The 27,415-nt window shown below is 49.5% G+C and overlaps 1 long non-coding RNA gene across 2 annotated transcripts in view; it reads right to left on the reverse strand.

Annotated features, from left to right (window-relative positions):
• Positions 1-11,903, reverse strand: part of LOC122231315 — a 36,125-nt gene extending 24,222 nt beyond the window's left edge. For both annotated transcript variants that reach the window (XR_006208504.1, XR_006208505.1), the window contains exon 1: positions 11,730-11,903. This is a non-coding gene — a long non-coding RNA (uncharacterized LOC122231315). The remainder of the gene's footprint in view (positions 1-11,729) is intronic.
• Positions 11,904-27,415: the final 15,512 nt, after the last annotated feature.

Consider the following 27,415-nt stretch of genomic DNA (forward strand, 5'->3'; position numbering starts at 1 on the left):
ACACAGGCTCACGCTGCCCACCAGTGCAGGCACGAGGCCAGCACCGTCCCCAGCAGGCGGTGACCGCGTGCACCTCCACCTACCCACACTTCCAAAACCCCACGCCCGTGTGCACGCACCCAGAAGTCCATATCTACACGCCCAGACCCCACCATACAAACATTCTCAGAAAATCCACATTCTGGATGGGTAGTCCTGAGGATCTACACTTGAAAGAGCGCACGCGCACCTGCAAGGTGCATTCTCCAGTCTGCATGTACACGCCTCATACACATATACTCTCGACGGCTTTGGTCTGCACGCACATGCCCAGGTCACCACACCCTCAACCGTCCACGTGTACATTCATGTGTGTACACACCACATCATCAACAGGCCATTATTCACATATATCCCCGCAAAGATGCTCCTTCAGTACTGATACTAATCACAGGTGCCCTCAAAACTGTCTATTTCTGCAGGCACGGCGCCCAGCTATTTACATACACTACCAGGAGCTGAACCCTGTGTGCACACTTCTGATGTGCATATACCTCCAACAGACCACATCTGCACACACTCACCCCAGATACACCCAGCCTCAACCACCCACATCTGCAAGCTGCACTTGTGCGTACACATCCGCTGTTTGCCGGCCATGTCTGCATGTGCCCACCCTACATACACACTTCCTGGGTATATCCCCAAACCTCCATGTCTGCCACATCCTCATAGAAACCGCTACTCCCACCAGCCTATCTGCGAGTCAGACTTTAATGTGTATTTCAGATATATTTGTAAGCACCTCATGTACACATACATACTTGATCCCCTTTGCTTATATCCCAGGCACATGAACTCTTAAGCCCTATCAGTATGTATATTCCATGTAAACATCCCATAATATTCTACTGTCTGTATGTTCACATTACATGTCCCCCGATAAGACACCAATTCTGCCCTTGCTCATACTCTGACGTCTTCCCGTCTTCATGCACATCTCAAATGTGTGTGCTCACACCTCTGAATGCCCTATTCTACATGTGCGTGCATACGGGTTACATAGACCCCAGTACACGGACGTACACACACTCAAGTCTGCCATTGCCACATGCAAAGGCAACCACGTACAGCTCCCTCTACCACCCCGTGCCTGTATCAAATGCCCACCATCAATTCAGTTTAATTAAGACTGAACTAAACTCTTAGGCCTGGAGAAGAGTCTGTTTGGTGTTGGAAATAGGGAGATGAAAAAGACAGCATTGAGGAGGGCACTTGTTGGGATGAGCACTGGGTGTTACATGTAAGTGATGAATCACTAAATTCTACTCCTGAAACCATTATTACACTGCCTGTTAACTAACTTGGAATTAAAAAAAAAAGAAAAAAAAAAAAAAAGAACAGGGACCTTACCCTCAGGGAGGTCTCTGTCTAGGAAGAGAAATGGACAAGAAAGCAGACAGTTACAACAAAAGCTGGTTAGTTCAGTCACGGAAATAGGTGTGCACACAAGCACACACCCTCAGGAGCTCCAGATTTACAGGAACATTCTACATGCATACAGATGCACAAATGTACACATCATTCACATTCCCACTCTGTGCCCATACCCCACAATTTTAACCATTATCAGTCACTTCAATTAGGCACAGGGGCTTAAAAAGCCACCCATCAAGCGCCTCTCTCATGCTAAAGCTGCTGTTAGGGCAAGAATGTTCTCTCATGAGCACCGTCACTGCTTGGACTGAATCTCTCTTCTTGGCTGTTCACTGAGTACCTAGTCCAGCAGTGACACAGCCTTGGGTGTGGGGAGTGGTCTCTCCAACAATGGACCAACTTCATTCTCAGCCTGACCTCAGACAAGCCACAGGCTTTGAAGTTACCCTCTCTACTCTTTGCCTTCTACAGAGGCTGCTGTGGCCATGATAGGCCCAAGGGATCATTCCTGATCACTCCTCCTTGCTTGGGCTCCAGCAGCTCTGATACGCTTATTTTTTATAATAAGCATATATATATAGATATATATAAATATATATTTATATATATATATATATATTTTATATATATATATAATATAAAAATATATATTATATATTTAATCCAATTCCATTCTGAATTCCTAGGATTTCAGTGTCTAAAGCAGAGGTCAAACAACTATGCCTCATAGACCAAATCTGGCCCACCATCTGTTTTTGTAAATAAAGTTTTATTGAGACGCAGGCACACACATTTATTTAAGTATTGTCTATGGTTGCTTTGGGGCTGTAACGACCGACTTCAGCCTCGGTCTGAGACTGAGACTATGGCTGGTCAAACCTAAAATATTTACTATCTGACCCTTCACAGAAGGTGTTGGCCAAAGGGGCATCAAGTACGGAGGTACTAGTCCTACTCTGGCCTTCTCTGGTTAAAACAGCACATTTTAAGAGGTAAATAGAGAAACTGCACAGTGCAGAGGGAGAAGACCAGGAAGGAATTGCTTCTTTAACTCATCAGATGTCGACGGAGTGCCTCCCATCTGCCGACACTCTGCTGGGCACCAGGTTACAGCAGTGAAAAGAACATAGCTCCTGTCCTCCTAAACTAAACAAGGCTATTAGAGGACATTAAACTACAGCTCATACAAGGACTGCATAGTGAGCAATGTGATAAATACTGAGAAGACAAAAAATGGGGAGTGTTGGGGCCAGGGAAACAAACTCAGAAATACTTTGATGGGTGACCTCAAATATGTGAGGGAATGATGTGGCAAAGGGATTGGACAAGCTCTCTGGGCTTTCCCAAGTGGGGTCTGGGACCAGAACAGCACAGGAAATACAGGAAGACTCTGTCTTAGTGAGTCAAGGAGATTTTAACCCTCAGCACTGCCCTACAATGGGCCCTGCACCACAAAAGCTTGTGTACTCCATATTATTAATGAAGGAGAATCATTTGGGGGATGGGTAGAGGGGACTGGTGCTTGGGATTGGCCTACATGATGTCTGTGCCCAAGTGTAAGGCTCACCATGGCTTCTCAAGATGATGCATCAAGCTAAGCTTTGACAATATTCCCTCTCCCTTCCCAGCATCCTTTGCTCCTGTTATGCAGACATAAGGGATGGCGGCCTCTCCCAACCTGGCTCTTGGGTGGGCCATGGGCAGCTCCTGTCACAGTGTGCTGTGAGGGCGTCCATCACTCCTGTGGTCGTCATGGGTTCCTACTTAAACCAGTTGAAAATAAGTTTCCATACCAACTGGCTTCTTCAAAGATCCTGAGAACCTCCTCCTCCTTCTCACAAAGGACCCCAACCTTTTTCCACTTGCTCTCTCCCCTCAAGCTCCAAACTTTTCCATCTCTCCTTTGAGTCTTCCAAGCCCCTCTCCTCTTCAGCCCCTCAGGTGGCATCCAAGGGGCCATGCCTGGTCCTCTCTTGCAGAAGGTTCAAAGGAGGATGTCGAAGTTTGGCCTTGTCCTTAACCCAGGATTCTTGGTGCCCACTCCTTGTTCATTCCCTCCCACCAGGGGCATACTTCCCAGATCTGGACATCAAAGACACAGATAAGAGCAAGAGGGATGAGAAGATGACAGCAAGAAAGAAGGCAGGATCAGGACAAAGAAAGGAAGCAAGCAAAATGCAAGACAAAATAAAAGGGCAAATGGGGAAAGCCTTAAGAACTCTGGTTTTAAGTGGTCTGTTAATTAAATAACAAGGGTTTGGTGGGGGAGCCCACCTTTCAAAATCCCCGCCAATGGCAAAGCTATGAAAACCCAAATAGCAAACATTTACTCAGAATTAACACGGAACAGATCCCATCAGGCAACCTTGGGGCTGTTTCTGGAGTCTTACCTTAATGTCTTGTGTGGCACTGGGGCCCAGGCAGGTACTAGACCTGGCGTAATATGCTAAACAAATCTAATGGTGTGCTTTATTTCCCCCCTCAGCAGAACTCTTAATTAGGTATGTTGCAAATGCACAGAGAAAATGGATTAGCCAGAGCAGCTGTTCGATGCTGGAGCGGCACCCTCCCCAGAAGGCTTCGCAAGGAGACTGTGAGGAGGCCCTACGGGCCAGGCCGGGGAGCTGGCATGAGTCTGGGAAGAGCAGGTGGGAGGCTACTGCAGGATCTGAATCTACAGCCACAAGGTGTCTGTTCCTTGGTGCCCCGACGGGAGAAGTGGGGCATGGGTTAGAGGGTGAGTGGTAGTGCGGGCCAGGCCAATCCTGTGACCGCATGGGCTGAGGCTCAGCTTTTCGGCTCACTGCTAAGGCCATCGTCCTAGTCGACCCACGCAGAGCCATGCCTGAAGCCCTCACCGGTGCTAAGTGTCAGCAGGTCCTATGGCAAGGTGACTCACTACTGCCCCCTTGGAAGTTGCAGGAATCATGTCAGTTTCACAGTCACTTATGGTCTGTGAGAGGAGTCTACTAAGGGACATAGGAGGGCCTCTTCCCTGGAAGGACAAGTCAGAAAGCTAAGAACTTGGGGCTTTAACTGGGGAAGGCAGACCAGTTAATGGAAAGCAATAGAAGGTGCAAGGTATAAGGGCAGAAACCCACTTTGAAAAGAAACATCCTCCAGATGGACAGAGTCCTGATGCAACATGAACTGGACACTGGTCAGTGACAGAAGTATCACGGAGAGACCTGTCCCCTGAACTCAGGTCCGAGGCGCTGGTGTATGTGTGTGTGCACATGAGCGAGTGTGTGCGTGAAGAGGACTCTGCCTTAGACACAAAGGTCCTCATCTGTGTTGCCTTTGGTACTGCCATCCTGAGTGGGAGAACATCCAGCGGGCTGTGGTGGGATTCGTACCCAGGACCTGGGTTTGAGTCCCATCCTCCCACGTACCAGAAACTATTATAACCTTTCTGGGCCCAGCTTCTCCAACTAGCTTGGCCTATGAAAAAACTGGCCTTGAACTTATCAGTAATAGTGCTTGAATCTGAATGTGTTGAGGGACCTGTGTACTTACAGGGGATCTCTCTCTCCCAGGGTTGTAGGAGGGGTATGCACTGAATCAGTGAAGGTGCTTTATGAACTGGAAAGTGCAATAACAATAACAGTAACAGTAACAGTAGCATTTACTGAGCACTTACTATATGCTAAGCACTATTCTAAACGTTTTACATGCTTTATTCCATCCAGTGCTCATAATACACCTACCTACAGGTCCTATTTGTATCCTGATTATTCAGATGAGGACATTAAGGCAAAAAGAGATTACATCGATTCTCAAGGATTGTACCACTAATAAGTGGGTGGAGTCAGGATTCAAACCCTGGCATCTTAATCCTATCTGCTACACACCTGTTATCAGTTATTGTTTCATATAAGACCATCACCCTTATGTTAAAAAAAAAAAACTGGAAGGTATGATGCTAAGTGAAATAAGTAAGTCAGAGGACAGATATCATATGTTTTCACTCATATGTGGATCTTGAGAAACTTAACAGAAGTCCATGGGGGAAGGGAAGGGGGAAAAAATAGTTAGAGAGGGAGGGAGGCAAACCATAAGAGCCTCTTAAATACAGAGAACAAACTGAGGGTGGATGGGGGGGGGTGGGGGAAAGGGGAAAATGGGTGATGGGCATTGAGAAGGGCGCTTGTTGGGATGAGCACTGGGTGTTGTATGTAAGCCAATTTGACAATAAATTATATTTAAAAAAAAAAAAAAAAGACCACCACCCAGTATCGGCTGGGCTTAGGACAGGGCAAGAGGAAGCAGGCCCATGCACCGCCCAGCAGCATGGGACACTGAAGGTGAAGGGAAACCTTTGGGCTCCAGTCACGTAAGCAGCAGGTGTAAGGGCACATGCTGCATTTAAAAGTCAGAACAAGGCTGTAGCGTAGGGCCAGGGCAGCAGTCTGGCCTGAGGAGGAGGAAGGGGGCACCATGGCAGGGACAGTGGAGCTTTGAGAGCAACGTACTGCTAGTCCACCTGCTAATGATTCCTCCGAACATTGGTTCCACTCCATTCCATGAGACACATCTCTACGCAGCACCTACCTTGCACCAGGTGTGGGGGACGAGATGAATGAAAAGTGTGGTCTGTGTCCTTCTGTAGCTTGTAGTCTACCAAGGAAGGCCAATACCACATGCGTCCTTGCAAGCATGAGGAGTCTAGAGGACGACGAGGCTTGGGTGTGTATTAGTTAGGGCGGTGCTAACTGCTACGATGAACAGACCCCATGATGGCTCCAACTCCGAACTTCATCCTTCACTCACTCAGCAGGACAACACCAATACTCCTGGTTGGTGAGAGATGCTCTCCTCTGCTCTTCATTTCTCTTACAGACAGGATGACAGCAGCTCTGCCAGCTTCAACAGGAATCCTCCAAGGCCTCCCCGGGGGCACCATCAACGTCAGCAGAAGGGAAAAGAGCAAGGAGTGTGTGGGAAGTTTCTGTGGGCCAGGCTTGAGAGTAGCACAGATCAATCACTTTCTACTCACAGGCTGATGACCGGACCTCAATACAGGCCACACCTAACTGCAAAGGAAGAGCAGAGTCCCCACAGGCCACAGATTTGGTGAGGAGCCAGCAGATGGTCATAGCGGGCAATGGAGGATCTTGGCCCGCCATGTTCTCTCTGCTTGGAATGCCTCTCCTAGTCCCACTTCCCCTCTTTCTACACAGCCAACTCTGTGACTTCATGAACAATGGCACATACCAATTATAATGTTCTTTTTTCTTCTTGTACACATAAGCGCCTTCTATTCTCAAAAGCCCTATAAACATAATTGTCACTGATAACGTGACTTGCATTAGCGATACCGAGGGAAGGGAGGAGGCCTTTGATCACATGGGGGCCTATCTGGACAGGCAGCAAATAATAGCAAAAAGCAAGACATCAAGAGGGGACTCCAGAATTGAGTAGAGACAGGAATTCAGAACCACAAGGAGCCAGCAGAACATAAGGTCACCTAGAGAATTCTCAAAACTACTGGGCAGAGTGACTCTCCAGAGGTGTGTGGGATGTTGACTCAGATTACTTTATTTAGAAATTAAGCAAAAGGTGAGATATGTTAATAAAATCTGGAGGACACCTAGAGAAAGGAATGAAGGACACGAGACAGTGTTTCACACATGTTCATCAGATGGAAGATTAACAGACACGACGCGTCGCTCCGTCCGGGGTGTCTGCTTCTCAGCCACCTCGTTACATAGGAATCGCTATGCCCAACTGACAGACAAGACAATCATTTCAAAGAAAGCCTCACAGCCCATGAACAGAGGAGCTGGATGCAAACTTAGTCACGGTCTTAACCGCTACACTCCACTGCCTGAGAAAGGAGAAGAGCAAGAGGACAGAATCTACTAGGAGTTTGGGAAAGAGGTGGGCAGGTGGGAGATGCAATTGTGACGAGGAAGCAAGGCTGCCAAAGGCCAGACTTTCTGGAGACAGAGCCGCGGGCCAAAGAGGGCAAGAGGGCCCCCTGGCTCCTGCGGGAGGGAGGCTGGTGATCCCAGCTAGCCAGCCTCCCCAAAGGGAAAGAGAAGAAGCCTGCTCACCCAGACGGTGGTTGCTCCTCTCTGCTGGGGCAGAAGGAAGGGAGTTCTTGGCAATGCTTGACTTGCTAAGCCTCAGGGGAGAAAAACCAGGGAGTTGGTGAGAGCAGCTCCCTAAGGTGCCTTGGGCGTGATGCAGCGCTTTCCAGCAGGGAGCGAAATCAGGAGGAAGGGAATCAAGACCAGATGGAGTTAGTGTTCCAGCAAGTGCACGTGGTTTTAGAAATGAAGGAGAAACGTGGATTGAGGCCAAATCCAGTTCGCAGGGTTCCACAAACCTGCAGTCCCTGGGGAATCATGCAGACACAGGATGTTGGGGCTGGGAGGCATTTCAGAGATCATCCTGCCTGGCTGCTCCTTTTACAATGGGGGAAACTGAGACCTGGAGAGAGTAGGTCAGCGCAAGGGTCGGGGCCGTATCCCAGATCCCTGCTCCCCCTTATTGTCACCGAGACCAAGGAGGCATGTAGGCAGCAGGCCTGCTTTTCACTCCTCCCTCTGCACCAACTCTGTGGAGCACCACTAACCAGGAGGTGCTAAAGCCTTGGGGGCTGTTGAGGTGCAGGGTTTTGTGCAGATGTCTCTTCATCCACCCCCTGCCCACTTCTTCCACGGAAGGTCCCTACTCCAGGGTCTCTAAATGCTTCAGTAGCTGTGTGACCTTGGCAAGACACTTTGCCTCTCTGACTCAGTCTCTTTCCCCAGGAAAGGGTGCTATAGGGCAAGAAAATCATTGAGTCCTGTGCTTTTCCTGTGCCCACAAGAACTATGATGTCAGGATAAAGGCTGATGTTGGGAGAAGGCAACCAAGATTGTCAGAGCGGACAAGCAGACCCTCTCCTAACACTGGTGTTGGGGGAGGGGGCAAGGCAACCAAGGCCCCCAAATCATGGGTCTAAATGCTTAAAAGGTACAATGAATATAACAAACTGATAAAATACGCTTACCCCCCTACCTTGACAAATACATCTTCATGATGACAAAATTGAAAAATCTAGGTGTAAAACCACAGATTTCTTTTTATATGACTTAAAGTTGGCAACTCTTAAAGATAGATGAATTTAATCATTATTGCACATGTTTGGGTGCTGACAATGTTTGGATGAGTAATAAAACAAAGATAAAATAATTCAAAAACAATTGTGTATTTACTCCAAAATTATTTTTCTTGCCTTTATTTAAAGAGTCCCTAATTATGTTGTCATAATCGAGACGTTTACATAATTTGTGTTCTGTTGAGATTAATGCCAACTTAGACATCTCTTGAGGTATTGTAGTTCTTAGATAGTTTTTTTCTTGTTGTTGTTGTTAATTTCAATTTGAAGAAACTTCTCTGCAGAGGCAGGATAAATTAGAAATGACAATACAATTCTTAAAGCCCCACATCTATGTATTCAGAAATAAGCAGAGAATTTTACTTATTTTCAAACACTATAATATGGCCACATACGATAAATTATCATTTCAGGGAATGATATAAAACAGTTGATTTTCATCCTGTTTCTCACGGGATAGAGTAACATAGGCGTTCTGCATGATACTTTACGCATGTTACATCTAGACTTACAGATGGACAAAGGTAAGAGAAACGGGAGTTGTTTAATACTGCAAAGTGTTTCTGATTTTTTATATACAACTATTGCAAATACCACACTAATTAATGAATACCTCCATGAATTTGAATTTGAACACAAAGAAAACAAGAAAATGGATGCTCAGCACTGTGGACAGTTCATTATGAAAGAATCTATTTCATTGTGCTATCTGAGAAGGATTTGACAAGTTAATTAATTGGCCTTCTATCTAAGCACTTCCACTGCTTAAATCCTAGTTTGCCCACCATCCACCCCAAAACACTGTCTCCCTGATGTGGGCAGCAGCACAACCCAGCACCTTCATAGCAACCTAACCCAGCCACCTTTTGTTTCAAGAACAGAGGGCAAAAGACCGGGAGAAGGACCTCCCTGGGGCATGATTCATGACAGTCCTGAGAGTGGCTGTTTAGGGTTACAGGTCCCACCAAACCAACACTGAGCACTGGAACCCACTAACAGAGGGACCCAAGTGTTTTCTTATAAATAGATGTATTAGCTTGGGGGGCTTACAGAGTATGTGGAGCTTCTAAAGTGTAGGAGAAAGCCTCCCCTTGTCCAGAGAAGAGTGTTGCTGGAAATTTCAAGCTGGAAGGGATGAGGCTGGGAGGCTACCTGATGCCGCCTGGGGGCAAGAACCTCTAGGATCATGTCCAGCTTCCTTCTAAGAGCACACGCGAGCCTCCCGAGCCCTATCCTCTCCTGTCCTGTCACTCACCCAGCTGTCTCACCAGACCACTCAGACTTCCCTGCCATGTGCTCACACCCCCCTGTGACTTTGCTCTTGTGGTTACATCCACGTGTCTTTTCCCCTTCCCTTTGTTTAACTGGTTTATTAAATGGTTTATTAAACAGTTTCTATTCAGTGGGGCATAAATACAACATATTTTTTTCAAGCCATCCCTTCCATCACATTCTTTGGATTCTCTCATTAACAGATACCCTAACTTTCTGGTTCCTTTCCCGGATCTGGATCCTTTGGTGCTGAGGCCAGGAAGGGGGGCGGGCGTTTAGAAATGATGGCTGGGGTCATTGTGTGGAACTGGCAGCCTGACAACATGGGGAAGGCCTTGGTCTCTAACGGTTCAGTTTGGTCCCATCCCCTGCTGGTGGCTTTGCCTGTGTGCAGGTATACATGGCGGTCTTGGATTAGTGTTGGCTTTACCTATTCCTCCAGTGCTGAGCACATGTCAGGAAGGGCAGCCATGGCTACCTCAGGCCCCTGCCAGTGGTCTACCCCCCGGAGAAGGCCGTCGCTTCATGTAGCGGACAGGCCCCATACCAACCGCCCCTCCTCCAGACACCTCGTCCTTCCACATCAGTGAGGTCTTCTGAGTTTTCTTTGGTACTCTCTGAGAGCTGGAGGGACGTAGGATGGAGGGGAGACCCCCCCCTTCCCTTCCCCTCCCTTCCCAGATTTACAACACTGCGGTTCCTTCTGGCCTTGGCCCAAACCACTCTGGACTTCAACTTCTGTGCTCCGCACTCCCCATTCCCTGGCTCCCGCTTCAGAAAAATCAGGAAAGACGCAAGCAGAGGACACAAGTCAAACCTGTGCGAGAACCCCTCGCTGTCCCCATCTCCAGTCAAAGCCCAGAAGTGTCTACTTTGTCCTGGGAGTGATGTGTCATCTCTCCTCCTATAGGCACTCCCAACCTCCCTGAATAATTCCCTCAGAGCCACTCTCAGCTGGCTTGGGAGAGAGAGAGAATTCTAAATAGTCTCCACAAAATCAGCGGCCGGCCCCTCTCCCTTCTTCTACACACTGGGACGTTGGACACTAGAATGTGCTGTGGGGCAGGGGGTGACAGGGCCCGATCAGCTTCTTAACAAGCCCCAACTGTTGGTGTCTCTCTTTAGGACGTGGGTCTCTTACCATTTCTCTGCACCCAGCTGCTGACCCCACTGTTGGTCCAGTCCCCTCACACACTTGGCCAGTGGAAGATCCTGGTTAGGTCTCAGCCCTCTGCCGGGTCTGCCCCAGCCTCCCAAGCTGCCAGCCTCTCCTCCAGGCTCCCACCGGGGTTTGGATTCATTCTGGGTCTACTGTGGTGCGCTTAGATGTTTGCAACTGTTTTCTCTGGCATGTCTGTGAGTACCCAACGGGCAAGGAGTGGGCTTAGGCATCTTGTACCCCCAGGACACACCATTGGGCCTGGCGCCTCACAGGCACACACTGCCAGCTTGTCGAAGGAAGGAAATGAGATGGATGGACTTAATTAGGGAATAACGAATGAGTCAGTTATTGAGTAAAGGAAGGAACTCATCAGCAAGGAATGACCAAAGGAAGCAGTGAATTATCGCAAGCCTTTCCTTGGCCCCCTTCCTGTTGTCCAGCCTCCCCGGGGAGCTCCCAGCAAGCCCATCTGCAGCCGGCCCTCAGCTCATCAGATTCTAGGAGAGCGGTCTGCCCCACCCCTGGTAATGGAACTGTTAGCTCAGGAGGCAACAGTCTCACCGTGTAAAATCACTGTCTATTCTAGTCAAATTAACTAGGTAATACTCTGCATTAGTGTAAAATTCTCCATCAAACCATGAAGACTGCCGTTTAAAACATTCAAGGCCCGAGTAGGGGAGGAGAGGGCAGAGAATGCAAGAACCAGCACTTTTTCCTGGAAAGCAATGTTTGAAAGGCCTCCCAGCCTCTCCAAGCAGGGAGGAGTCCCACCTGGGATTGTTGAGAGCCCGGGCCGCACGCTGCCGGCTGCTCTAGCCTCCACTCCCTGGGCTTCTGAGTGACTCCTCTGGTCTTACTTCTTGGGGTCACCGCCCCTATACCGCGCCCTTCCTCCGAGGGCTCAGTTGGTTGATGCTGAGACTGTAGAGGGAAGGACAAGATGAAATCTCCAGCACAAACATGCCAAGTCATCTGCTGGTGCCCCCTGCTCTACAAAGAAGCCACCCTGAATCAACTGGAGAGCATGATTAATTCTCAGAACCCCAAAGGTCTAGCCACCTTATGCTCCCAGTGGTGCCTAGGGGTCCCCCTAGAGGCCCCACTATCGAATTGAAAAGTGACCGTTCCCGAACCCGGCTAGATATTAAGGGGAGCATCTTTAGCATTTACTGGGCACCTTCCACAGTCAGATGATAGGCAGTGGAGGAGAGAGCTTCTTTGGGGATCACGGACCCAGATTTGAGGTAGCCTGTGAGCCCAGGAGATGGGACTACGCTTCCTTTACCTTTCTCACACCCTCAATTGGCACCCAATTGGTGCTGGGCAAATGCTACAACAGACACTTGCGTTCGGGAATAAAAAGTGAACCAACAGAGCCAGGGATACGAGGCACCTGCACATACACCCATCAAACTGGCAGCCACTCATCCCAACCCCTCGGGGCTTGGTCCTGGAGCCCCCCGCAGGAGGGGGAGAAAAAGAGGCAGCTTCCCAGGGGACTGCTCCACGCTGAGGTAGCATACTGGCTGCTGTGCTCTGGGGAACCAGCTCCCTGCCTAAACGCACAGATGGACAGATAGGTCTTATTAAGCATACGACATTCAGGGGCCTCATCTGGAAAAGACATTGATTCTAAACGGCTGTTTGCCATCGACAAGCCACGGCACCAAGGCAGACAGCTCTGGGTTATCCGGCTTGCGTGCCCTCCCCCACCACCCCACCCGCTGCGTGGACACACACAAGCACCCCAGAGCCCCTCTGCCCTGGCCCTGTGCCTGAGCTGATACTGCATTCCGGGCTGCGGACTCGCTTGGTAGAGCACAGGTGCCAGCTCATCGCTCCCTGTCCCCTGGGGACCTCAGGCCCAGCTGTAGCAGCCAGGCAGCCTTGGGACCCTGCAGTCCTCACCAGCCCCCACCCATAGAGCCCATCAGCACAGCCCCCCATCTCCCTGTCCCCTCTCCCACCCCATCCTCCCTTCTTACTGCTTATGCCTGTGTAGGCAGGAGGCAAAGCAATGCGAATACATTAACATTTCCTTAATTCTATCTGCGCCTCCAAAACTCTGAGTCACAACTGGGTGGGTTTTCCTGCCTCGTGAACTGTCAGCCTCATTCAGAAATGCCATTTTCTACTTTGCTCCTGGATCAGCAAGAGGGTAAGGGGTGGGGCCCATGGGGTGAGAAGTGGGCACACCCAACCCGTGCTGATCCTTGCCCAATGATGATGAGGTCAGGGCACGGGCAGCTCCAGAGAGAAGCTGTATAGGATTCTACCAAGAACCCGAAGGTCAGCACCTTGCCTTTGTAGAGCAGTTTTTACGTTTTACAAAAGTGCACTTGCCTATATTATTTTGTCGTTTGTACACCCATTGCACATAAGTGGAAACTGAGGCATGATGATCCGAAAGCCTTGGCCTGGGTATCACACAGCAAGTAATGATAGAGTCAAGACTAATACCTTACCCTCTGACTCCAAGTCCATGCATCTGCTGGGGAAAGTGCAGGCAAAGTCACGTACCCCCCACCCCGGGGCTGGAGAGTTAACATTTGTTTGACCCTATAGCCGCGGTCTGGCACCAGAAACCTCAGACGTACCTTCTCGGCCAAAAGTGTTTTCAAAGAAGTGGGTCTGGCTGTCTGAGGCAGGGCACGCATTCTCCAGTTGTCCACATCACCTCCACCCCCTACTGTGTTGCAGTGATCCATTCACACATGCTCATTCCCTGCCTGGCTCTGGAATTTGCCCCTCACATGAGCTTTCTGCCACCTAAGGACAGTTCCACATTCACCTAGAGAAAGGGGGGGGGCACCAATGGAGTGTGACCTCCAGGATGTTAGATAGTCCCCAGCGCTCAGAAATGGCTGGCTGCTAACACGTATTAAATTCTATGTTCAAGGCAGTCTGTTGGGCACTGGGTGGATAGGAAGATGATTAAGTGTGGCCCTTTCCCTCCAGCAATGTAGTCGGTCACAGAAAACAGACACAATAATTATATCAGAAGCCAGTGGCGTGGGTACAAAGATGCCGTGGAAAGATGGCAGCCTAGGGGAGCGGGGCAAGGATGATGAAATGGGTGGATGTGCAGGGGGGGAGGCGGGAAGGCGCCCAAACACAAGGACTTTCTCCTCTGATGCCTCTGAGGCATGAAGACTCCTGATGGCTTAGGACCCTGCTCCAGCCACTCAGCCACTCCCCACCTGGATGTGCCTGGGCTTCTGATGTCAGGATTCAGGGCCTCGCCTTGCCAGCGCGAGCATTTGACTACAGCGACTGTGCTCAATTGAGTGTCTGTCCTCTCTGGCTTAGCATAAGGGAAACTCAGAAAGAAGCTACCAGATTCTTCCACGAGTCAGTCCTGCTTGAACACAAGGAATACTGGGACTTGGTACCAAGGGCTGGTGGGAAAGGAAGAAGAGCCAGAGCCAGTGTGGCCGGGACAACGGAAAACTCATGGGGTCCATGGGGTTCTCAGAAATCCAAGAGAGCAGGGAAGGCACAGAACTTTCTCGAGCCTGCACTGATATCCAGTGTCCCCAACCCAGCAGGTGGAATTTCCTATAATGGGGCTATTTCTAGAGGAGCACGTCTCTACCAGTTGAAAGATATTTTAGAAGTAATGCATTCCAAACAATAAAAAAAGTAAACTTTGCAAAGCATTTGCTTGATTAAATCGGAGTGGGTTCATGTGTGTCCACAGAATACTCGTTCATTTATTCATTGGCCATTCATTCATTTCACAGATACTAAGCCCTGATTATAGAAGCTAGGCACTGTACCTCTCAGTCTTACTTGTTGTACCACTGAATGTACTCTTGAACGGTAAAGGAAGAAAGTAGTGACCACCCAGTCGCTCGGACACGCCACAGAAGTGTCCTGTATGCACCCAGCATCTGTGCATATGATGGTGAAACACAGTTGAGAAACCTAGTTCTAAAGGCTGGCCAGGCACTTCCTGCACCAGGCCACATTGTCCCCTGGCTATGGGCCTCCAGCCCCCTTGATGAGGGTCCAGGCCCGGAACCTGCTGCATAATAAATCTCAACAAACTCACGGTCATTCAAAGCATGCTCCCTCCACTGACCCCTGGGGGTTCATAAACTTTGTCTTTAAAAATCTCACACGCACACACACCACCTCATCGGCGCATCGTGTTCCAGAGCCCCAACGCTGTTTCCTCTTCCTGTTCTTTGTCCCAAGACAGGCAGTGCTCTCCTTCCCACTTATACCCATCACATCCTCTTCTCGTCCAGAGTAGACTTAATGAGAAGTAGACTTAATGAGACTGATGGACTAAATTCCCCTGGTAGACTAGGGCCCATCACAGCCCAGAGTTCCCTAACCAAGCCTCTTCTGGTGAAATGCCAGGCTGTCTTAGACCTACCAAGATGGTATTCGAGTGCTTTAGAAAGCTGGAAGGAAATTTAGGGCTCGTCTGGTTTTACAGCTTTAGGAGGCAGAAGGACACCAAAGTGGCTAATGATTGCACTGGCTGTCACTTCATAACAAGTCACCCTGAAACTTAGTGCCTAAAAGCAATACTCATTTATTTAGCGCACAATTCTGAGGACTGGAAATTTAGGCGGGGCTCAGCTGATTGGACCTCTTGCAGGTCAGCGAGGCGGCTCTGCTTCTGGGGACTGTCAACTGGGCAATGGGAGACAACAGGGCCACGTGTCTCTCACCATCTCATCCAGCGGGCCGGTCTGGGTGACAGCAGAGTTCCAAGAAAGTGAACAGAGGCAGGCAAGCCTTTTGAGGACTAGGCTCGGAACCAGCACGTCCACACTCCTGCTGAATGCTATTGGCCCAAGCAAGTCATAGGACAGCCCGGATTCAAGGGGGATGGCAATAGACCCCACATCTTAATGACAGGAGCTGCAGTGTCACATGGCAAAGGGTGGGGACAGAGAGAGGCATGAAGCATTGTGACCGTTTTTTGCCATCTTGAGCCAGGATGGGAATTCAAGTCTCCTGACTCTGTGTTGAAGGTATAGCACCCACTTCTGATTCAGTCCATGCAAATCTTACCCACTGTCCATTCCAGTCTCCTCCTCTGCAATTCAGAAGAATCTGTTCTAGAAGGAAAAAACTCAGCATAGGACAGTGGGTCAAGTGCTTCTGTGTCCTCGGTGTAGAGTCAGGAGAAAGAGTAGGAGCCCGGCTTCTATCTATACCAGCATCCCCCCAGCACACCCCTCACCTCTGACTCCCACCCTCTCCAGGACAGAGGCCAGAATTCCTCCCTCTGTCCCCTCAGCAAAGCCTCAGATTCCAGATTTCTTTTTTTTTTTTTTTTTTTTGCAACTATCCCACATAACTGTAAGCTCCCTACTGCTCCACAGCCCTGGAAGGGGGGACGACAGCCAATTCTCCGACACCGAACAAGCTAGCCCCTGGAGTCACTCTTGAAACACCACCAATGTGTTATGCCAACTTCTTTTCTGGGGGAGAACAAAAGCTATTTTTCCTCTCTTTTCTTCCCCTGATGGAGAGAACCAAGACCCCTTTTTGAATTCAACTTTCTCTTCTCTGGCATTAAAAAAAAAATTTTTGAAAACAAATCTGTCAAAATTCCCACCCTGCCTTCCCAGTTACATTTTTTAATTCAGTTGGCTCCATGCGGGGGAGTCTTCTATTAATAGGTATACCAGGAGGCTTAGCAACTCAGGCAGAAGAGCACCTATAAGAAGACTGCAGAGGGCTGACGCCGGAACAGTGAGCAGGAATCAAACCGGGCTTAATTAGGAAAACATGACTTCCCTATTAACGTCCCTGTCCGTGAGATGCTGCCGCTAGGAAAAAAAAATGCCAAGAAGCTTATTTGTTTTGCAATTACGGATGAAATAAAAAATTACTTGGTCTAATTGGACCTCTTTTACTAAAAGAAGCGTGTAAAATAACCCCAGTTTCATTAGCAACTCAAAATGCACCACTCCGTGTGCTACATATGTTTAAGCGAAATGTGGAGGGTCAATTTGCTATGTAAATTTCCACAAATTTGGCTAAACTAAAACGATTAACCTAATGTGTATGCAAATTAAGTTAATTGATAACGACTTTTCTCCAGGAACTTTAAAAGGGGGGGGGGGGAATATATTCCAATTGTAACAATCCTCCAAAGTGCTCTGTCACCCAGTAACGAAATGATATCTTGACAAATTAAAGAAAATATAATGAAATCAGATTAATTAATGCCAAGGCCAATTAGCACATGCAAAGAAACAAATCTCACTAACAGACAAATCCAGCAATAATTTGAATGAGATTTTTGAAAGCTTTCCCTATTTGTCAATTTGTCTGTGTGTGTGTGTGTGTGTGTGTGTGTGTGTGTGTGTTTAATTCCATCTTTGAAATGTTCTCTTTTGTTTAGGATGTAAGAGCTGGAAAGGACCATACAGTCTGAAACCTCTACTTTAACTGGTTAGGAAACTGAGCCTCAAAAAGGGGAATTTATTTGTGGAAGGTGGCCTGGGCACATTGGCACTGGAGCCTACAGAAAGCACCCTGTCTGCCAGCAACACCCTCTGACGTAGGAAGGCATTCCGTTGTCCCTGTGTGGGAGCGCCCTGCTCTGCAAAAGAAACACCCACACTCTCATTCTTCCCAGGAGACAGTTGCTTACCCAGCTTGGAGGCAGAAAGAACATTCTAGAAGGCCCCTTCAGCTCTGGGACTAACTGATCCTGTAGTCTGCATTGGAATGTTTACCATATTACAATGCAGTCTATATTAGAATATACCTATATATTTCAGAATTGAGGGGATTTTCATCTTGAGTCTCTTGTCCTTGACTCAGGACAGCCTTGTTGTGCCAACGGCAATCATCAAAGCAAGCTGCAGAGGCTAACCCCAGTCCACACTGGGCTCACCTTGAACCCTTATGCAGTTCATAGTCAACTGTCAGGGCTGATCACTTTGGCCATGAAAGTTTCAGCCCACCTCTCTCCTTTCCCCACTCCCCTCAGCTAAGGACTTTGAGCTAAAAGGCAAAACTCTGGGTTGGTTTTTTTATTTTTATTTATTTTTTCTTGGTTTTCCAGACGATTGTTGCTGACAGATTAAAGTCTGAATTGCTTCCACTGGGATCCTCAGACAATGGCAGAGTGGAAGGAGAGGTAGCTCTGGATGGAGCTGGGGCACCAGGGAGCGCACAATCCCCAGTCAAGCTGCCAGAGGCAGTGGGAACAACACAAACAGAGCCCACGGGGCTCATTCCAGGGGCTCCCGCTTGGGGTGGCCTCCTTTGGTGAACTCCCAGGCTTTGGGTTCAGCTCTTGCCTGGACTTAGGCAAGGCTATATGTCGTGGCAAGCTGGAAGAGTATGAGCAGGACAATAGATACTAGCTGGGAAGTCAATAGACCCATCACCTGGCCACTGACCTTGGCCAGCACATTTCCTCTCCCTGGCTGTCAATTTCCTCCCCTGTAAAACAAGGGAATAGAGATGGGGTAAATAATCTCTTCCAGCTCTAACCCCAAGTCTCAGCTTTCTGGGCACAGTTTTAGGCTCAACAAGCACCAGCCACAGAGGTCTGTTGAGAAGATTCATCAGTTTGTATATGTAAAGTGCTTCAAACAGGCAGATGGTAAGTGATCAATAAATATTAGCTTATACGGTTTTTATCCTGCCCCGTGGTCCTTCACCCCTGCTTGAACACTCTAGTTGCATGGATTGCTAAAACACTTGAACAACCAGACAAGGGTGGGGCGGGGCTCTGTTTTGTAGAGGTTTGCCAACTACCTAGGTGTAACTAACCCCACCATGGCTGGTTGCAAGCGGTCAACGTGACCTAAAAGAGCTCACAAAATTCCTAAAAATTTAGCAAGTAGCTTTTGCAAGCCAGTAGGGGACAGAACCAGAGAAATGCAATGCCACACATTCTCAAGTACCTGACTGTTGCCCATCTTGCACATGGGCAGACTAGATGTTAAATACAATGTACTTGTGGATCTTCTCTCACACAGCAAGTTTGCGGCCAACACCAATTCCCTCCCTACCTATGAATGTATCCCCACCCCACCCCCCTCAACCCTCCAAGCAGAGCAATCTGTGTGTACTTTGGAAACATAAACTCACATTATCATTAATCTAAGCCAAGCATCATTGAGAAAGCAAATCTGCTGAAAAGAAACATTTACTCATTTTTAAATTTTGATGATGTATATATTAATCACTGTTGGGGATTATCCACTCCATGTACTTTTGGGAGAATCAGTCACCTTGTCCCGGGCCTTTGACCCCAGCCTCCATTCTGGCGGCTGTGGCCTATCTTGTTGGGATTGTTTCACCTAGATCCTGAACTTGACATTCCTCCTGCTCCCGGAAAGTTGGTTATTTACCGACTCAAAATGGAGAATTAAAAGAAGAAAAATAAAGCACCTTTCCCAGCGGGGGCCATAAAAGGCTCATGAAGTCATAAAGACAATTACTGGCAGGCCTATATGGAATACCCTCTGTGAATCATCTGTCTTCTGCTGGCAATAAAGGCACATAGCAAATTAACCATGAGGGAGGCCCGCTCACTTACCCTGTAATTAGACAGAGCTGCAAGATGCTTCCTTTCAAACTTCGTGTGGGAGGATCCATTCTGGCTCCAGGTGGCCCTGCCACCCAGCCTGGCCAGTCTTGGGCAACTCCTTTGGCTATTGGGCACAGGCACCAGGCCTGGAGCTGGGAGGCAAGGACAGGGCCTCCTGTCTGAGGGTGAGGTGCCCCCCCCCCACCAAGGCCCTTACAGTCTATTTAGAGAGGTAGGCAGCATGTAAAGAGTCAGAAGTGACCATGAGCTTTTCAGACGGCCTTTCTTCCCCACCCCATCCTTCACCACTTGCTAGCACAAGCTCTACCTTCTAGCCACATTAAAGAGGCTCTTTCTCAAGTTCATTGTCAACCTTCTGTCCTCCATACCTTCACAAGTGCTGTTCCCCTCTGCCTGGAACATCTCTCTCTGCACAAGCTCTTGGCTTCCAGAGACACAGAGTGGATGGCAAGCTCTCTGTGAAGCCTTCCCTGACAAGTCTCTAGGCATGTTAACGCGTTCTCTCCCCGCCCACCTTGGTTACTCTGTCCTTAGCACATGAGTTATAAATACTTGTCTTGGAATCTTTCTGCTCGCCCCAGATCGTGACGTTGAAGCAAGGCAAAGGCTGGCGAATGTCTTGAAAGCCCATTTGTCATCCTACCCCAATCCTAGCTTCCAGCACCATGAACTTACCCAACTAAGTGCTCAACAAATGTTAATTAAAAGGATATAGTACAAAAAAAAAAAGTAGTAAAAAGTGGAGCTTATGACATATTTAAAAGAGGGGGTAAGAGCTGCATGTAGTTCCACAGCCAAGTCCAGACCCGGGGAGGACAGCTGGGCTTACAGGCCTGGCCCTCACATCTAGCAGAGGTAGTCTCCGTCCCTCCTTCCTCTCCAGGTTCTGAGGTTCTTCCTCCTCACTTGGGACCCTGCTTTGTGCAGTCAACACCTCAACCCTGGCTTTGTATTTAGAAGAGGGAAACAAGAGGGGGTCAGAGAGGGTCCCTTTGTCTCAAGACAATCATCTAGGACATTCGGCAACCAAGGGGCAGAGGCAAGCATGCAAATTAGCGCTGGCCCACAAGCCCTACGCTGAAAATAAGCCTGCTGGAAGCAAGATCAATTGCCAGCTCAAAGTGAAAGATGAGGTGGTGATGATGCTGTGTTTCCCTGAGCTCAGTGCATAGACAGCCGGAACCTTCCCTGGAACACTGGGGAGAGAGCAAAGGTAAACAATCATGGGAAAGATGTGAGAATGTGCAGGCCGATGGTTGGAGTCTGAATACGGACACCCTTTGGGGCAGAGAGGATGCACAGGAGAGCCACATCAGCTGCCAGATGCCTCAATGAGCCATTTCACCATGGCAGGTCCTTGCCCTTTTGAAAGTGCTGTTACCGAAGCTCTCCCCAAGCTTCCTATAGGGCCAGTAAATCGGAGAAAGGCTTTTCAGTCACGCAATGGATACTTACTCATTGAGAGCCTACCATGAGCCAGGCACTGCTCCTGAAGCCGGAGATACTATAGGAAACAAAACAGTCCTAACCCTCATGGAGCCTACACTCCTGAAGTGGCAAGTGGGGGGGGGGGTGGTGAGGGGGCAGATACACAAGCCATTAATGCCAGCTATTTGTCACAAGAGTGTAAAATGGGGTCTTGACCCAACCTGACAGGTCAGGAAGGGCTACCCCGAGGAAGTTACATTTCCACTGAGACCAATGGGGTGAGTGACAGTTACTATGGTAAGAACAGAAAGAATGTTCCAGGGAGAGAGAGCAAAAGGCTCTATGGCAGCAGGGAGCGCCAAAAGGAACCAACGACGGGGCACCTGGGTGGCTCAGTTGGTTAGGTGTCTGACTTCAGCTCAGGTCATGATCTCACAGTTGGTGGGTTCGAGCCCCATGTTGGGCTCTGTGCAGACAGCTCAGAGCCTGGAGCCTGCTTCGGATTCTGTGTCTCCCTCTCTCTCTGTTTCTCCCTGGATCGTTCTCTCCTCTCTGTCTTCCTCCCTTCCTCCCTCCCTCCCTCCCTCCCTCCCTCCCTCTCTCCCTCTCTCTCTCTCTCTCTCAAAAATAAAGAAACTTAAAAAAAATATATTTTTAAAAGCAACCAACCTGGCCACAAGATGGGCTGGAAGGGAGACCAGTAGTTGCTGAAATCTGGCTACTATGAGACCACGTGTAGGCCAGGCTGAGGATGTGAACTTGCCGAGGTGAGAAGTCAAGGGAACTCAGCAGGTGCCAGGTGACTCAGCAAGCCTGGCCTCCTGGCATAGGGCCGCATCCCCCAAGCCCGCTGTGCCCAACAGAACGTGCTATGTCAAATTCACACAGAGGGTCCTCTTGGTACCTGATGAGCATGATCTCTAGGGAACTCTGAAGCCCCCTCAGCCCTAGGCTTCAATAAGTCCTTGAAAGAAGTGGGCCATCATATTACAGTTGGTATGGGGGATGGGGTGCCAGGGACATGGACCCAAAGCCAGAACAGCCTTCTGTATCATTAGTTTCCTACTCGGACCACCACGCAGTTTCACCTCCGATAGTCTCCTCACCCCTCCGGAGGTGGGCGAAGGGAGGGATCCCATGGAGGCCTCCTGATCTGAGCAGGACTGAGCAGGACTGGCCATGACTGCCACAGATACAGGGCCGCCCTGGTCAGACAGCCTCTATGGGTCCAGCCTTGCTGGTGCTCTGCTCCACACTGTCAGTTTCTGTGAGAGGATGCCCAGGGACACAGAGCCCCCAAGGAGAAGGCATTGTTTGCACAAAGCGACTGTCTTTGCCTGAGGCCAGCATCTCAGCTGGACTCAGTCCCCAGCCAGCTTGGCTGGTGGTAGGTGGCACTGGGACCAACGAGGGCACTCTGTCAGACTCCATCCATCAGGACGTCATGGTGGGCACCATAGGCGCCAGTGCCCCAGGGCTCTGCCTCCAGCCCCAGTGCCTGGGGAAGAAAGGCGGCTTCTTCCCTTCCCGGTTCTGTGGTCCTGCAGTGGCCACAGCCCAGCGTCAGCCTCCCCCCATCCCCCGCCCCCCGCTGCCATCCATATCACATCCCTAGCAGCACATTCCTGAGCTCAGACTTCCTACCCCACCCTGGCAGGCTAAGCATGTCAACACCGTCCTCCAGATTTGTTTACAGTAATATAATGTAACACAGTTTCCATGGATAGACTCTAACTGTGGGCCTGGTACCAGGCAGAAAGCTAGGGATGCAGCTATGAGCAAATGGGCAGCCTTGCTCTGGTGACATTGTTTCAAAACGGTGTGGCATTTGGCAGCAATGTAAAGTGTGGTGGCTCAGCTTTCTAATCTGCCAAAAAGGAGTCACAGAGGCAGCGACCTTATCGCAAGGGATTGTCGAGAGGAATGAATGAGACAAGCATGGAAATAACGCAGCACCCGGTACAAAGTAAATCCTCCATGTTGACTATTATTATTAGCTATTTATGGGGCATCCCTGGGGCACCAGGCACTGTGCTATAGGACTTCCAAACATGCCATTTGTCCTTCATCACAACTGTACGAGGCGTGCGGTATTAAACCGTCTCGGGAGCACCTGGGTGGCTCAGCAGGTTGAGCGTCCAACTTTGGCTCAGGTCACAATCTCGCAGTTAGTGAATTCAAGCCCCGCATGGGGCTCACTGCTGTCATCACAGAGCCCACTTCGGATCCTCTGTCCCCATCTCTCTCTGTCCCTCCCCCTCCTCTCAAAAATAAACATTAAAAAAATAAATTAAACCGTCTCACACAGATGGAAACGGAAGCACAGTGAGTAGATTTTGATCCCAGATCTGTGTGGCTCCAAACCACTGAACTGTCCTGCCCACTAGGTACGGGACCCCAGATGCCGCTTATGCTTTCTGCTCTCAGGAGCGGGAAAGAGGAGACCTGTGAGCCTCAAGCTTCCCAATCAGTTATCTAGGGCAAGAGCTGTCGCTTCAAAATGTCTTGGGTCAACATGGGATGCTCACCACATTTACCTCTAAACAAAGGGAGAGGTGAGAGAATGTCTGATAGAGGAAGGACACTGGGATTCAGAGGCAGAAGTCTTGCCCACCACCTATTGGCCGTGTGACCTTGAGCAATATACGTAACATCCGACACTCCCTTCCCCATCTGCAAAGTGGGCTAATAACTTCCTTCGTAGAGATGCTCTGAGGATCAGATTAGATACTGTCTATGAAAGTGAGCTTTCTCCACCTTAACATGATACCCAACCGTAAAGAATTGTCACTGAGGCACACTTACTTAGAAGAAATAAGTTAAATTGTAAGAAGACCTTGGTTTAATTTAACACATGAGTATTGAGTGCCTGCTATAGCAAAGGCACATACTCAAACTCAAAGATGAGACCAGGAAAGGAATGCAACGTCTTCCAGGGGTGCTATGGTGCTCACGGACCAGGTTCAGGGTGGAGGCAGAATCACCCAGAGAGGCATTTTCACAGACATTTCCAGAACAGGATAAGGAGGATGCTGGTCAGGGGCGGGCGCTCCAGCAGAACACAGACTGATCAAAGGCAGAGGCAGGCAGAGTCCAGCGTGGCTGGACCACAGTGTATACACATGAGGGCACAGGGGAGAGTCGACGAAGCTGGAACAATTATTATCCCCATTCGACAGATGGAGACACTGAGGCACAGAGTGGTTACAGAAGTCACACAGCAAGTATGTAGGGTTGCAATCAGCCAGAGGTCTGGCTCCAGAGTCCATGCTCTTAACTACATACGGCCCATACGGCCCAAGGTCAGACTGTGGCCACAGGAAGAAGATGAACGAGGGGGCCCCACAGACATCCTGCACTTCACTGGATGAGAAGATAAAGAAGGAGGAGTTAGGAGGCTCAGTGAGTGGACCCAATGATTAGAGCCAGTAATCAGAAGTCATAATGTGTCTGAGGCCTTTTCAATCCTGAATGACGGGGTCCCCTCCCCGAGCACACAGGTAGCACCCCGGGCTTGTGGGGTCCCGTAGCCAGAGCAACTTGGTCAGGGCTCATGTGGGAAGATGACGTCATTACTTCGATGGCCCGGTTAGCACCCCAGTCCCCAGATGCCACAGCGCCCCTGGTAGGTTCTCTGGACCCCAGGCCACAAGGTTAGGAACCCAGATGCTCCCCTCACTCTCAATCCTTTAAGATGGTAACCCCACGGAACTCCTGGCCTAATCTATCTCATTTGTGCTGTGCAGGTTGGAACAGGTGCAGTCCTGCAGCATCTATGTGCACCTTACCCCGGATGAGCCAGCCAGACTCCTGCCCCCCAAGGGGACGTAGCAACCTAGCCTTCTTGTTTACTGGTGGTGGGAGGCCAGGGTACACAGAAAGACGGGCAGAATGGGAAGAATTTAGGCTTTGGCGGCTGACCAGCAAAAATTTGATTCCTGGCTGTGACCCTCACAAGCTGTGCAACCTGGAGAAAATTCCTAATCTCTGTGGACCTCAGTTTCCTAGTCTATATAATGGGGGCAAATAATACCTACCACCCAGAACAGAGAAGTACAAGGGTCCAAAACAAGGTTGACAAATGCCTATTCCAAAGGACCCTCTGTAAATGCCAGGTCTCCTCCCTGACCACGTTTCCAGACCAGCGTTAAAAAACCCACTTGGTGGCATGTACTCTTTGCTCAGAGCATCCGCCCAGGTAAAGACAGGTAGCCTCAAGCTTTGCTCCCAAGGCACAAACCAATGGAGAGGTCCCTTAGCTATCTTGCAAGAGAATTCCATCCTGCTCCTAGAGCAGCCCTTTGGTGTGGATATGACCCAGGCTGCAGCCTCATTGCTTATGAAGGAGGCGCTGAAAGATTTATAGAGGAGATCTGTACGGGACACAGCAAAGGAAGGCAAGCTGGAGAGCAAGGAAGTGCACGCGCCTGGGGACAGACAGCACGTCTTAGAGAGGTGACCGCATGCCCATCCGTGTTAACTGAGACAAGAGCAGAGCCTCCACGCACACGGAGCCGGCTTCTTCCAACGCCCTGGTCAGGAGGAAGCCAGCCTGTGGTGGGCGCCTACTGTGTGCAAGCCTCCTTGCAGATGTTGGCTCATTTCACCCTCACAGGGATTCCCTGTAGGTGGGGGAGGAAACGGAGGCCAGGATGGTTACGTCATCTGCCCGGTGCCACACAGCATCACAGATTTCAAAAAAGAAGGTGGCATTTGAGTTCGGCCTGGAAAGATGGGTATGATTTCTACACACAGAAAGGCGGCCTGGAAGGTCTCCAGAGCAGCACCAGCACACGGGCAGAGGGCATAAGATGAGCAAAATCGGGGAGGGTACAAACAAATCAGGTGTCACTCAGAACAGGGGTTTGCCAGGGGCACGAGTCTAGTGGGGAGCCTACATGTACCGATGCTCTTGGGGCCTAAGAAACTTGCTCAAGGTCACCCAGCTAATGAGCACTAGAGAGGAAAAGTCAAATCTATCTCGTTTGACTCTTTTATGAAACCAAGACATGACCCTTACGCTGCCTGAAGAAACAAGACATCAGTCAGGTGGTAAAGGCAAAAAAGAGCCAGGAATTCCAAGTTCAGAGAAGAGGCTGAGGTGTGAAATGACAAGAACTGTTACCAGACCCGGTGACCAAAGTCTCCCGATCTTCTTCCCCAGAGGACGGGAAGAGGGGCGACAGGCCTGACCTCCCCTCACTGACCCCGGCAGCCCCACGGCGCCCCGACTTCTAGCAGGTTCCGTACTGTCCCCAAATCTCCGAGCCTCTTCCTCCGGCTGCTCTCCCTCACTGGCTAATCCCTCTCTCTCCTCTTTCTTCATTTACAAAAGGCAGCAAATACCAACTACATCACAAGATTGTCTCAGAAGTCCATGAGACAATTCATTCTTGGAGTCCATGGAAAGTCTGTGTGCACTGAGCCCTGCGGCGTGCCAGGCACAGGGCTAAGCGCTGGGGAGCCCGCAGGCAGCTGCCCTGAGCCCTCACCTTCCGGGAGCAGGTGGTCCAGGGGAGAACAGAGCAGGACACAGTCCTCCCGAGCATGCTGACACTCCCCCAGCGGCAGGGGAATCGGGGAAGGTGTCCTGCAGAAAGTGCCAGTGAAGCTGAGACTCCGAGGGCCAGCGGGAGTTGGCGAAGGGCAAGAGTGTTCAAAGCAGAAGGAGCAGGTGTGGAACAGCACCTTGCAAAGGCTTGCAGGCAAGGAAGAGCACACCATTTGGAGCGAGTGTCTGTAGTTGGGTGTGGATGAAGCATAGGGTCACGGGGGCAGGCGGGGAGGGATGGCCAGAAATGAGGCCAAAGGGTAAAACCAAGGGCGGGGGGGAGCTACATCCGAACGGCTTGAAGACAGGGGTCCGTCACCTTTTCATGTGCCATGGACCCCTGGGCAGTCTGGTGAAGCCTTTGGACCTCTTCCCAGAATAATGTCTTTTAAATGCGTAAAATAAAATACATAGGATTACATAGGAAATAAATTAGACTCAAGTGCAGTTATAAAAATATTTTTTAAAAACTAATTTGTGATATAGTAATATACGAGCTTTTTATTAATGCAGTAAATAATGAGTTCTAGTGGCAGGTCTAATTACATAATTTTGAAGAAGTGCTGGGAGAAAACAGTATTTCAAGATTAAGTGTAATAACTGTAATGTGATGTGAAAATATCTGCGATTTCCACTGGTGACAAAGTCACACATACTGCCTAAGTGACTGTGGATTCCATGCTACCGATGGTGCCTACATTTGTAATCAAAGGAAATGCTAAACTCCACTTAGAGGTTAGTAAAATAGAAGAATTTTTTTTTTCCCCTCATCTATGTTCATGATCCCTGGATGGAAAGGCTTGTTAAGAAACGTTCCCTGGATCCTCAACTCTTGAAAAGTCCACGCCATGACCACAGCCCCCTCCCAGTCTTCATGTCCCACCACTCGCCTGCTAGATCCTGTTCGGCCACACCATCAGCCTTCCGGCCACTCCC

This window comes from Panthera tigris, chromosome D1 (genome assembly GCF_018350195.1).
Source record: "Panthera tigris isolate Pti1 chromosome D1, P.tigris_Pti1_mat1.1, whole genome shotgun sequence".
Classification (NCBI taxonomy): domain Eukaryota; kingdom Metazoa; phylum Chordata; class Mammalia; order Carnivora; family Felidae; genus Panthera; species Panthera tigris.